General features: G+C 47.7%; 1 long non-coding RNA gene across 1 annotated transcript in view; it reads right to left on the bottom strand.

Annotated features, from left to right (window-relative positions):
• The window catches only part of LOC125943722 (uncharacterized), a 44454-nt gene extending 31676 nt beyond the window's left edge, over positions 1-12778 (bottom strand). Inside the window, exon 1 of the long non-coding RNA XR_007465855.1 lies at positions 12656-12778. This is a non-coding gene — a long non-coding RNA (uncharacterized LOC125943722). The remainder of the gene's footprint in view (positions 1-12655) is intronic.
• Between the last annotated feature and the right edge of the window lie 214 nt (positions 12779-12992).

Here is a 12992-nt window from a genome sequence, read left to right as displayed (position 1 = left end):
TTAACAGACTGGGATGCTGGCTTTAATTTCCAGGAAAGGAACCATGGCGCCTGCTGTAGTTCCATATGTTTTTGGTTATCTGGGGTTTTCAGCCTAACTTTTAAGATAATGTGCTCAAGCAGGTAGAAACACACGTATGCTATTAGCGGATAGTTTCGATAGCTTCTTACTTTACACTTTACTCTATGAATACAAAATTTTAGCGTTCTATTTTGTTATTAAACAAACAAACGTACCCCTAACAAGGTATTTTAAAGTTAGCCGGGGGGCTACGCGGCTGCGCTACGTACTGCAGAATATTGACTTAAGCTTCTTGATACAGACTCACAGCACACTAACGGCGTGACAAACAGGACGAGAAAATAGACTACGCCCATGTCCGTCAGAATGATATATTACGTACGCAAGTGAGTGCACCTCTTAAAAAGAAAAAAAAATGTGATGTCGGCTTTTACGCCTTTCGAAATATTCAGAGACCACTTGTATAAATAATTACAGCACACGCGCCGAGACGGACGAACCAGGCTGGCGTTAAGATTAACGTTCACAACACAAATTCCATCGCACGCTCAGTAATTACAGACGGATCATTTGCGGCTTCCTTCAGGGGCAGACGTGAGCTTTTAGGTTGCTGCTTGCTCCTAAGTTTGGTGCAAGAATATTGCTAGGAGCAGGAACCGCTTATGCGAAATCAGGGGCAATATACAGACATCCTTTTTTCAGAAACTGACGTTAAGCACGGGTAGCGCGAGGGTCTCTGCGTTGACATGACGACTGCGCTGCAACCGAATTAGGAATACTGCATATGCGATGACAACAGCAATATGGGCTTCTTGATAGGTACTCTTGTAATATGTTGTACCGCAGGAAGAACGACACGGGCATAAAAAACACACGAGACAGCACACAGCGCTGAACGACCACCTGCGAACAGCTGCTTGCGTTTGCCATTTCTCCTCGTACTGAACTTCATAAACCGCTGTTGCGCACTCCAAAACAAATTAAACATTGGAGTGTTTTTAAATGACAAAACGCGCGTATTTTTGGGTCCTAATAAAGAGAAGTCAATTATATTATAACGCGCACGTCTTTTTCATTACATTAAAGAAATTATGCGGCGTGTGCGACAGAACCTCGCATCAAGCAACCCTGGGCGTCGCACCAGTCGCATTGTTGAAATCGCAGTCATGTGAAAGAGCCCTCAAAAAATCGCATTGCGACGCGTGCGATCGCAACGATTTTTTTCGCTCCAGTCGCAGCATGTGAAACTGCCTTTATTTGCGATTGAAAGCGCGCGAGGGCGAGGGACACGCGCTTTCACGGGGAGCGAAAGCACGGCGGAGAGAAAACGCGACTTCCCAGTGGAAGGGGAGTAGGTGGGCGAAGAGGGCATGGCCGCCCCCTAGACCAACGCCTCCTAAAAGCATTTAGGAGGCGTTGCTACAGTGCCTGTAATATACTTTTCTAGGCACTGTAGCGTTGCCTAGACTGTGCGTGTGTGTGCCCGCTCTCCCACTGTGGCGCATGCGAGCAGCCCTGCCAGCCTCTGCCGCCTGTGGCGCCGACTCTCTTTGGGCTCTCGCCTGCCTGCTCCCCTAACAGTGTCGACAACGGCGTTTAGCCGTTCCGTCACGTAGCCAGCGTTTTGACAGTGGTTGTGTGCGGCCACACAAACAACGCGCGCAAGTGTTGTCGACGGCGACGGCGTTTTGCCCGCGTTCGCACCGAACGCGCGCGGCGTTGGTGACGTGTTTACGAAGGAACGGTGCCAACCTTTGCCGTTCACCCTTTTGCGCTGTACCGTAGCGACCATAAGGTCCATGGTTCCTGTGGTCACTAAATAAATGAAAACCACCGGATCATATATATTTCTCATTCTGTAATAGTTCAAATAACCAATTACACCATCACATCTTAATAGTCGTAATTGGCAATACATAATTCCCACCATCGTACAGCTTCGCTGTTCCTCCATCTCCACCCCAGCGTAAGGGCTGACAGTTTTTTCATAAATGTCGCAATAGCCTACAGTTCACCCGGCTCATGAACTGACAAGCATGGTGGCCAGCCAGCTGAAAAGCCTTGGTTGTCAGGTAGCCCTTCTTTCATTCTATATGTTCAGCGCTTAGTTGACACGTACATGTGACGTAGACTATCCCTAATATTTTGCCATACGTATCTATGCTAGCTCTTCTTGTGAATAAACCTACACTTGATAGTCAGCTCACACATTGTTTTGTCGTTTAACGCGACAGCGTTAAGGGCCCCGTGTCGCAGAAAATCCGGCGTCGGCCTCGGCATTGGCGCCCGCGGCCGAGAAAATCATCCCCAAGCACTGCAGGCCCTCCAAATATATTTAGGCATGCCAGACCATTCTATCATTAATGTTGCTCATACCTTGTCTTGCATTCTTGGCAGAGCTATTCCTCAGAATTTTGAGAATAACAATCCTGAAACAAATGTTATGAAACAAAGCACCCAAGCGCATGCCTGTTATGTTAAATGTTCTCAGACTGAAATAATAAAAGTACGAAACCAAACCGGAAACCTGAAAATTATGCAATTTTTATTTTGGCGCGGCTGTGCAATATCTCCGGGATCGCCCCACGCAAGATGCCGCGTTTCTACCTGAAAGCTCGCCTTCGTGCATAGCGTTCACCGCCAGTGTTTCCCGGTAACCATTACGGTTGCTTAAACTGCAGTTGTCGGGAAGCGTGGGAAGCAGTCAGGAATCTTTAATGCTATCGCGTTCCCGTCTTAAAAGCGAAGCTTAAGCGTCTTCCCAATTTTATTGGTCCTGTTGCTGCGCAGTCTTGCTCAGAATGCGGTTGCATGAAAGCCGAACAACGAAATGAAGCCTCACTGGCCGTGCAGTGTAGTGCTTGTCATTTTGAACCCCTTCCTTCAACTACATAGGGAGCTGCAGGCTGATAACCCTTTTAGTGAGGGCTGGGTAAATGTTGGTGAAGGTGAAAGCCTGATATGTCGCATCGTTGAGTCGATCTTCAAAGTCCTTGAGGGAAAACCGTGTCGTCGACGCGAAATCGTGCACGATGTCAAACTTACTACACCAACCCGGCATCGTGTCTGACTGATATGCAAAAGCTCACGCAACAATTTTAATGGTGTGCCGGTCACCATCGTCATCGTCTTCTATGAGTAAGCAATCAATGCTCACGCAACAATTTTGAAGGTGCATGGGTAACCGTAGTCATCGTGTTAATTAAGGTAGAGTTAATTCATGGACTCGTACCCAAGACCTTTGGCGTTAAGGTGAAGTTGATTAAGGCACACTTAATTAATATAGAGGTAAATAAGACACTCGAAACCACCACTTTTGGTAACAAAAACAAGTGATAAGAAGTAACAAGGCATTCGAATTACAATGTCAATTAATTTAATGAATGTCTCTCGAGCGCGCAGGCTTTCTCCTTCACCCTCTTTGGTCTATGCTAAAGTGCCTGTCAATTTTTAGAGGCTGCAAATAAAGCGAGCGGAAATAAATTACTGTTGCATAAAGAAACTACTACTTGACATTACTTGATAAGGTTTCCCTCTATCTTTTATCGAACTTTACCGCGCTTTTGGCCTTGGTTTGTCAGTTTCCCTAGCGCGATTTGTGCATATAGCAAAGGACGTTCTATTTTCTGCTGCTCCGCGCGAGCACGTGATTTTAATATAGTTTTTTTTTCGAGAAGATTCTTTAGTTGCTTTTGGTATTCTTTAAACTTTGAAACAGCCACTCTTTGAAAAGTCAGCATCTCCGAGCACATTACTTGACGGACCGCACGTTTATATAATGACACGGCAATTTCCTTTGTGTCGGGTGAAACGATGGAAAGAACAAAGAAAGGTTGAGAACGGCTTGAACGAGCGAGAGGTCCCACGTGTCTTCCGTGGCCGCACGGTGTCAGTTATGGTCGAGGCCTCGGGGGGAGCAGTCATGGCCTCTGACCCTTCGGGAATGTACTGCGAGGTGTGCGGTTTACTGCGGCTGTGCCGGTCCCAGTGACTCCAGTAAGGAGCACAAGCTTCACTTGACAGAGCCAGCCGCCGGAGGGCCGGGGACGGATGGAGTCGCACAGGGGCCGAAGAAGGCGCACCCAGACGCCAACCCTGCCCGGGTGCGTTCCGTTGTCGGCGCTCTGGCCTCGGACCCTGCGCTCGCGGCGACTATCGCTGCAGCTGCCCAGGAGGCGACGGTGCTGGCGCCCCTCCACAGCCCTGCCCTTTCGCCGCTAGCCGGAGACACCAATTCGACTGGAGAGAGTCTAGACTTCGATGTCTTCGGCTGAGGCAATAACACAGGTCTGACGTCCGCTTTGCAATGGATTCTGGTCGGCTCCCTTGTGGGCGGCCCGAATTTTTAGGAGGGGGGGGGGTATGTGGGGACCCCGTGGGTCCCCGTCTCCCGTTCACGTGCGACTAAGGCCATTTGCCTGCGCAATTGTTGGAGACATACCATACCAGCCTTATTTTGGATAGCATACATTATCCACGGTTCCTGACGCCGGCGCGACACATAGCCTGCTGCTTGCGCGGACGGCTCACGTTACGCCGTGCGCCGCGCGTACGAACCGTGCCCGAGGAGCTGGCCCCTCTCGCCCTCTCTTCGGCATCTCCTTCAGCATCCGAGGTACGTGGGCACCTTCGCCTGGTAGATTCATCTTCGGTGCTCTTGGTCGTCGGATCTGCGGACCCATTTGGTCGCGCGCCGCTCTGAACAAGGCGGCCCCTTTTTGTGTGGCGAACCTAGCTCGGAAGACTTGCGCGGCGGAGCGGTCTTCCCGAAAACGGACTTCACCTGTAGTCAGCGACTCCACCCTAGCGCTGTAACCCCTGCCTTGTACACGCATTTCGTACATGACCGGGAAATCGCGCCCATTCGTTCGTACCAGGCCGGGAGTCGTCGCTACGCACTCCCGGTGAGTCAGTGAATCGGCTGCGGCGCCCCTTTGCCTGCTCTACGGAGCAGGGACGAGCTACGCGTCTCCTCAGACCGTAGCTAGCCCGTTCCGGGAACCTTAGCTTGTAATTCAGCTAGCGGTAATCAGTGATTTCTAACGAATTCTCAGTGTTCCAGACACTTCAATAACTCAACTTGTAACTAAACTTATGCTCTGATGTCATATCTGTAATGAAACCCATAAATTTTGTACTTTACAATTTTTAAAATCTTTTCTGATTTATTTTGAATTTCTTCCCCAGTAATCAGTGATTTCGAATTAATTCTAATTATTCCAGACGTTTCAGTAACTCAACGTATAACTAAACTTATGGTCTGATATCATATTTATAATGAAACCCAGGAATTTTGTACTGTAGTATTGTTTTTATATTTTTTCGGATTTATTTTGAATTTCAACGCCGATCGTATCAAGAGGTGAACCGAAAGTGTTGCGCAAGAAACAAGAGTGTCACTCGATGGTCGTGCCACTATTAAAATAATATGCAATGTCTTCATTATTGAATAAAATCAAATAACTACCGAGTTATGTGCTATCCTAGACAACGTTCGCTTTTTTCTTGTTGACAACCCCCTTAAAAGCACTGGATTTTATAGTCGCCATAAAACATGTTCTTTCCGATTTTATCCCTTGCGGTTCCATCGCTTCATAGGTGGGTTCCCCTTCACTGTGGGCAGTGTGACTATCCAGTCTCATTTTTACGCACTTCTGAGTTTACGCACAACACCCTGTCCACCGGTGCAGCCCGCCACGTTAGTGCAATACTTACTGTTTAGTTTCTTGGTTCTGTTGGCTACTTCGTAGAAGCAGAGTACTAGGTGTTCAAACAATGTTGGACCCGTGTACACTGCCCTGTAGCTTAAACGAATCGAGACTGCATTTGCAGAATTCATAACCAAGCCCGCATATTTACTATAGAATTTTATGTTGTCATTTCTTCAGTGAATCTTCGTGAGCTCGGCATGCTCGTTGCCCATGATGCCGCAGTGGCCTGGAATCTACTGAAAAATGACGTCATGTCTATTGCATGCTAGTTGGTGATATAACTGTCTTATCTACAGCACTTGTTCGTCTTGTAGCCTACGACGTAGACCGAATAGCAGGCATATTACAAGGCTGCCTTGCAATCAGTAAATATGCTCCATCATCGCAGGAGTTTTTTTTATGAATCATAGAAAGTGAACTGTAGCAAGCTCCGCAGCAGTCGACATTGTCTGGTGAGAAATCCTAAACTGAATGGTGATGGCTTTTGCGGGCAATATAACAGGTCCTGCAGATCCGCCCACACTTGTCGATCCACCAGTGTAAACCTGAAGATGAAGGAACCCCTTCCCCATACAGGAAAGCAATCTGGATATTTATCTTCCACATAATTTCCTCGCTTTCATTTGGCTAATCTCCTCTCTTTTTGTGTTGTCATAACATTAGGACACATACAAGGTAAAAGAAATTTTAAACGTGCTGTATTGAGAGTGATCGATTAGGTTCCCAAAATTTAATGTGTTGTAACTGAGTTAAACATGGGATTGTGCCAAATGTGTGACGAACGTGTGAACAAAGTAACGAAGCATGCGTAGTTTTCCATTGCGCAACCGCAACCGCTGCCTTACAGATTGCCACATCGGGCGCACCTTGGCACCAACATAACAAATGACGCCAGGCTATCATTCCTCCCCCTTTTCTATAGTTGTTCATATTATCCAAAAATAAAGAACTTCATACCACAGTAAAGAAACTAGGAACTGATATCGCTGTTTTTTGTACTTTTTTCTACTTTCAATTTCCGGCGTGCTGCAAGGCACAGTTTCCGGACCTCTACACTTTCTAATTTACACAAGTAACCTTCCTACTGACATCTCTTCCAATAATCGATTGTTTGCAGATGACTATGCCATTTATCGACCCTTACGCACTTCTGACATTGACGTACTTCAAAATGACCTCGGACGTATTCAATCATGATGTAACGAAGGGCTAATGTCCTTTAACATTAAAAGACATCATAGGTCTCTTTCCATTGTAGACCGCATGACCAAATAGCGAAATACATCAAATACGCCTGCGAAATACCATCCGTTAAATCGTGCAAAAACCTCGGTATAACCATTTCAAACAAATTGACTTGGTCACGTCATGTAACTAACATAGCCCTTGGTAATCTCCACCGCAACTTAACACTCGCCTCCCCATCAGTGAAACCATTAGGTTACGTTTCAAGTGTCCTTCCTGAGTAAGAATATGTGCATGCTCTGTTTGGGATCCTCATAAACATAATCTGCCTAATTCACTTGAATCAGTTCAAAATCGGGCACCCTGGTTTGTTTAGTCTGAGTATTTTTATCAAGCTAGCGTTTCCGAACTTAAACACAGCCATTATTACTAATCTAGAATCACGACATCATATCTCTAGATTGCGGTGGCTAGATGGGTGGTGGTGGTGGTGGTAAAAAACCTTGAGTGATGACAGGAGAGAATTGGGGACGGCCTTAAGGGCCGGCCTCTCACAAAATCTATAAGGGGTCCCTAGTCCGGAACCCCTGTGGCTTCTGCTGCAGCACACGCTCGGGCCACTAGGGCGCATTGATCCTCCAGTGTCGAGCAGCCGAGCAGGGCAGCCTCCCAGCTCTCTCGGGTAGGGGGGAATGGGAAGGGGTGTGGCGGGACCGGCGGGTTTGATGGGCAGGCCCACACCATGTGAAAGGGGTCCGCGAACGGATGGTGACAGTGTGGGCAGGCCTCGGAGAATGCCGGGTTAAAGTGTCTGATTATGGTCGGGCACAATACCGTGTTTGTGTAGAGACGGAGGAGCCAGCGCTCGTCCGCCTTGTTTAGGCCCGATGCCGGTGGTGGGAATCTGAGCCTGTGCGATTTGTACAGGGCCGTGATTTGTTTGAAGGATGTAGCCGGATTTGGTACTGGAACATCAGGCGATGGAGGGTGAGGCGGATCCCGGTAATTTAGTGCGCGGGCTGAGGCATCGGCAGCCTCGTTTCCACCTAGCCCTGTATGGCCAGGGGTCCAGATGATTGCACGCGGGTTGGGGCGATCTAGATAGTAGCATCGTTTAAGAATTTGGCCCGCGCGTTCAGTGATTCAACCCCGGATGAGATTTTGGCACGCACTCCGCGAGTCGGTAATGATGATCCGAGATGCGGGGTCCGCTGCGACGAGTGCTATGGCGACTTCTTCCGCGTGTGTGATGTCGGGTGCTCGTAAGGTGAGCCCTTGAATAGGTACGTTTTGGTGAACAACAGCGGCTGTGTACTACCCGCCGTGATGCGGGCCGGATGCTTCCGTGTAGAAGACCCCCGTGCGTGAGCCATAGCGTTGCTGTAGGGGGTGAGCCCGCGCTATACACCAACCATCGTGGGTCCCCTTAGTCATGTTTTGGGGCAGAGGCGGAATGATCAGGGCACCACGCCAGTCCTCAGGTATCGTGGTCCGCTCATCTACCGTGTAGGTGTATGAGATGTGTAAACTGTGTAGAAGGTCTCTACCAGCCTGCGACGTGCCAAGTCGCAGGTACTGGTTGTTGAGATGAGCCTCTTTAAGTTCCCCGTATGTGTTTGCCATGCCCAGGTCTGTGAGACGTTGGTTAGATGTCTAGATGGGGAGGTCAAGGGCACGTTTGTAGATTTTGCGCAGTATACAGTCGAGTGTATTCTCATCGCATTTACGCAGACGCAGGTAGGGGGTCGAATCAGGATCCGGCTGGTCACGAATGCGTTGGCGATGCGCAGAGGATCCCTGCTCCGGAGGCCTCCCCGTTTATTCGAAACCCGGCGGACCATACGGCCCACCTGATCCCGTACCGTATGCAGTTTACGCAGGGTGGTGTCAATCTTGCGGTGTGTGTAGATGAAGAGCCCAAGGACTCTGATTTCATCACGTTCCGGGATAGGCCCAGTACGCAGGGAAAGTTCGATTTGAGTGGTGTCCTTTGGTTCGTGGCGAAGATGCACGTATTCCAATTTGGCAGGTGAGCATTCGACACCGCAGCGACGGGCGTAGTCGTCTACAACCGACGCTGCTTGTTGCAGGCACGTCTCGATGCTGCCAAGAGATCCCTGGGTTGTCCATAGCGTGATGTAATCAGCGTACAGAGCGTGCTGCATGCCTGGGACATCATTGAGCAATGGGGGGAGGTGAGCCATGGCAAGGTTGAACAGGAGAGGAGAGAGGACCGCTCCTTGTGGTGTTCCCCGCGTACCGAGGGGGTACGGGCCATGTTCCTTGTCTTGAATACGGAGGTATGTCTGCCGTTCCATGAGGATTTGGCGAACATACCTGAAAGCATTATGCCCACAGTTTTCTGTGAGAGGTGGGTAAGAATGATGTCATGAGTGACCTTATCGAAAGCTCCCTTGAGGTCTAAGGCGAGGACTACCTTGTCGTCACTGGGGTGTTCAGCTGGTTCGATAACGTCTCCGTGTAGTTGCAGGAGAATGTCCAGTGCAGAGCGATGTGGGCGAAAACCGTACATGAAAACCGGACGTGAAGCGTAGTTCAGCACTTCGCCGCTTCATGACAACAAACGTGGCGCTGCGGTCTGTCACAAGCGGCGCGCGCGTCGTGTGCTGCTGCGGCTCTATTACAATGCATATGCGGCGTATTTATCACTGTATTTAAACCGAAAACTATGTTCACAGTGACATCATAGACCGTTACACATTTCTGAATGCAGCAGAGATCTGTCACTTGGAAAGGTAACGCACTTGCCTTGTCCACCAGCTGTTTCTTTCCTGGTTTGAGAGGCAAAGAAATATAGAGCTGAAAACGTTGAAATCGAATCTACGACGAGCAGCACAAATTCTGTGCCCAGGAAATAGCCCTTCATCAGCTCTTCTAAAGGAAGAGCTACAGTCGAAACTTCCTTTACAAATTATTATGTCGATGCTGTATGCGAACGTAATTCGCGCAGGGATTCTTATAACATGAAATGCGTAATGAAAATCGCTTGGTCTGAAGGAATGTAATATGCAACCGGATAAATATCGATATTCGCACGAATAAACTCCCTCGCTTTATTTCTTTGCCAGTATGGGTGCTAGTATAAACAAATGTATGGTAATTTGTGTGGAGCTGTACACATTTGCAACATAAATGGCATTGGCAAACGTTTTGCCAATAGAAAGTAACAATTTTTTTGAAAAAAAAACTGATATTTGTGACCTTGTTCGATGATCTGCGATTAAGTGTATGATCTATGATGAGAGCAGCAGTATGTCGCATGACAAATAATACTTTGGACTCTGGATGGTCGTATACGTATGTATATTTGAATGTAATAGGACAATTTTAGGTGGCACGTGTAAACCAGTAAAGCCAGTCTTTTACAGAAAACTACAGCCTTAAATGAAACAGGGCACTGCATCGTAGTGGTGACAATACATATAGCGCCGCGTAATGTTTTTTTTTTCTGCATTACGCTAAGGGGACGAGTTCGTGGGCGTCGCAAGGAAGTGTAGGCGAGCAATACATTAGTTTGATGATGCTGTCTATATATTTTAGTTTGTGCTGCTCACAAACGACCAGTCCGGAAGGCTTGAACCAGTCCCGTAGTCACGATTTTTTTTTCAGTTGGGGGGGGGGGGGGGGCGGGGGGGGGGGGCTCTTATGACGGCCTTGACTATTTGGGGAAATCACCTCATTTTCAGTAATTATTTTCGGTAAAGCCCGAAAAGATCACAATATCAAGGGGGGGGGGGGGGCGTAGGCCCCCACTCCCTTGGCTACGGGCCTGGCTTGAGCTGCCTTGAGCTGGTAAAAGCAGGCAAAATGTGCCCTCTGGAGCGCACGCAGGAGTCGTTTTCTTGTGAACTGTGGCCGCTGCACCTGCAGCTGAATTTTATTCTGCGATGTGGCTGTAGGTATTTGTCGTCGTACTTGCCAAAATGTCTTCACACTTCTCACACAGAATCATTTTGTCGACCACCTTTCGACAGGTTAACTTCCTCACTTGTCTACAAATACTCATTGCTCACTTGTTCAACACGCGTCATTTTCAGTAGCGTTCTATTTGCTTGAAACGAGTGTACAATTGTAAGGCAGGTAAACTGCAAAAAAAAAAGAAAACACGGACAGTGAAAAGAATGAGGACATATAGAGCGCTCTAATAACAGACCCTAGTTCCGCGTGTGCAAGTTTGACTCACTGTCTCTTCAGGATGACTTGAGCGACTGGCATTCGGGTAAAGTCTTGGTTCTTCTCTCTGTGGGAGTTTTTATCCGCACAGCGATGTGCAAGCTCACGTTTCTCGGAAAGTTCTGGGTCTCGTGGTGTCGAAATCAGCGATATTTTAGCACGAGGCTTCCATGTTTGTAGCCGAATTTACGGTTCGACGCACGGTAAGTGGTGCACCTTCGGCAAGTTTTCTCCTGTGCAGGGATATTTTCACTCTGCCTCGAAGCATAAAACGCTTCTTATTCGCGAACATCTCCTGGAGTATTCAGTTCGCTCCTTAAACTTCTCGCTAAATCACAGGAAGTCGGAGAGCTATCGTGACTGCGAGCGCAGCCCACAATGCCGCAGCGTGGTAACCGACAATATAAGTGACCGCTTTTGAAAATCACTCACTGCAGCATGATCAATCACATTTTTATGCATTCTCTCAACATAATTTGGCCATTTTCTTCCAGGTTTAAAAGTGAAAAACAATTATTTAAACAATAACAGGCGCGTAATAAAACATACTAAGTAGGATACGACGCGCGCTCCGCGGCATGATGATGATGATGATTTTATAGCATCCCCTTTGAAACGGAGCCGGGGTAAATAGCCTGCTTGATTTAATCATGTATGCGATACATATTTTTTATCTAGAATTTTTGTATACATCTCCTTAATCTTTTTTTTTTTCTCGAAATCTACCTTGTACGGCTGCCTACGACTGTAACAGATCTGGTCTTCCCTGCTTTTCTTCCACCAGTACTCTAAACGTATTTTGCTTATCTTGACTACTGACCAATTGATGCTTCCGTCCACTTTAAATCCAAGCCCTTCTGGGACGTGTACGTTACCCACGGTTCTCACTGGATGGATCCCTTCGGATTCCATTGGGATGTATGGAGTGGTCTCCTGATTTTTTCTGCAGCATCATACACACGTCTCATCTAGTTCCGAATATTTCCTCCCGTATGTTTTGGTCCTTAGGCAACCGGCTCGAGCCTCAAATAGCACGGAACTGCCCTTTGTGCTATCGTACAGATTATCCCTTCTAATTTCTTTCTTCTCATTCTTGTAAATGTCCATCGTCTTTTTTTGTTTTCAGGCATCTTACCGCAGCGCCACTCCTGCTGTCATGACGCGGAGAAGCAGTGAACTACGCCGCTCGGCACACTTACCCATCTAGCCACCCTATCTAGATAGTGATTTTTCACAAATTCTATACCCGTCAATTCAAATACATTTAGATGTTAACTCATAGACTGTGCAGATGTATAAATTGTGGCAACGCCATATTTTCTTCCCTGGCCGCAGACTACCGGCCATCAACACTCGTTTTTGTGACAACAGCACGGAACTTGAAAGGCCTGCTGCCAATGCCATGCACCACTTCGACTGACATATTTTCAAGGCTGCTCTCGAGTCACTGTTTTACCAAACTCAGCCCATCCCTCATGCAATACCTCATCTCTGGGGCCTTTTAGGTACAACAACCACAATGAAATGCTTCAGAAGCTACGCACCAAGGGCCAGAAAAGAGCAAACTGACGACTTCATCCCAAGAAACTGCACTGGCTTGATCAGAGAAGCTTTTCAGAATCGTTTTTTTCGACAACGTAAGTTAGCGTCTGCGGCTTTTCAACGCGTTTTACGAACTGGCAATGCCCCGTGCCCGCAGCACTTTGAAAGGATATGCGGTTAACACAGACGCGCCTTATCGCATGATCACGAAAGAAACGTAAAGGGCCAGACGCTTAACAGGATAAACATCTGCGCACTTGACCAACTGCAATGCTCAAACTACTGGCTCTTCGATTTGTATAGTTGGAACTAATACATCGGGAAAAACTAGGCTACAAT

Source organism: Dermacentor silvarum, chromosome 3, assembly GCF_013339745.2.
Source record: "Dermacentor silvarum isolate Dsil-2018 chromosome 3, BIME_Dsil_1.4, whole genome shotgun sequence".
Classification (NCBI taxonomy): Eukaryota; Metazoa; Arthropoda; class Arachnida; order Ixodida; family Ixodidae; genus Dermacentor; species Dermacentor silvarum.
The sequence above is the reverse complement of the archived record's forward strand: the minus strand, read 5'-3'. Positions and strand labels throughout refer to the sequence as shown.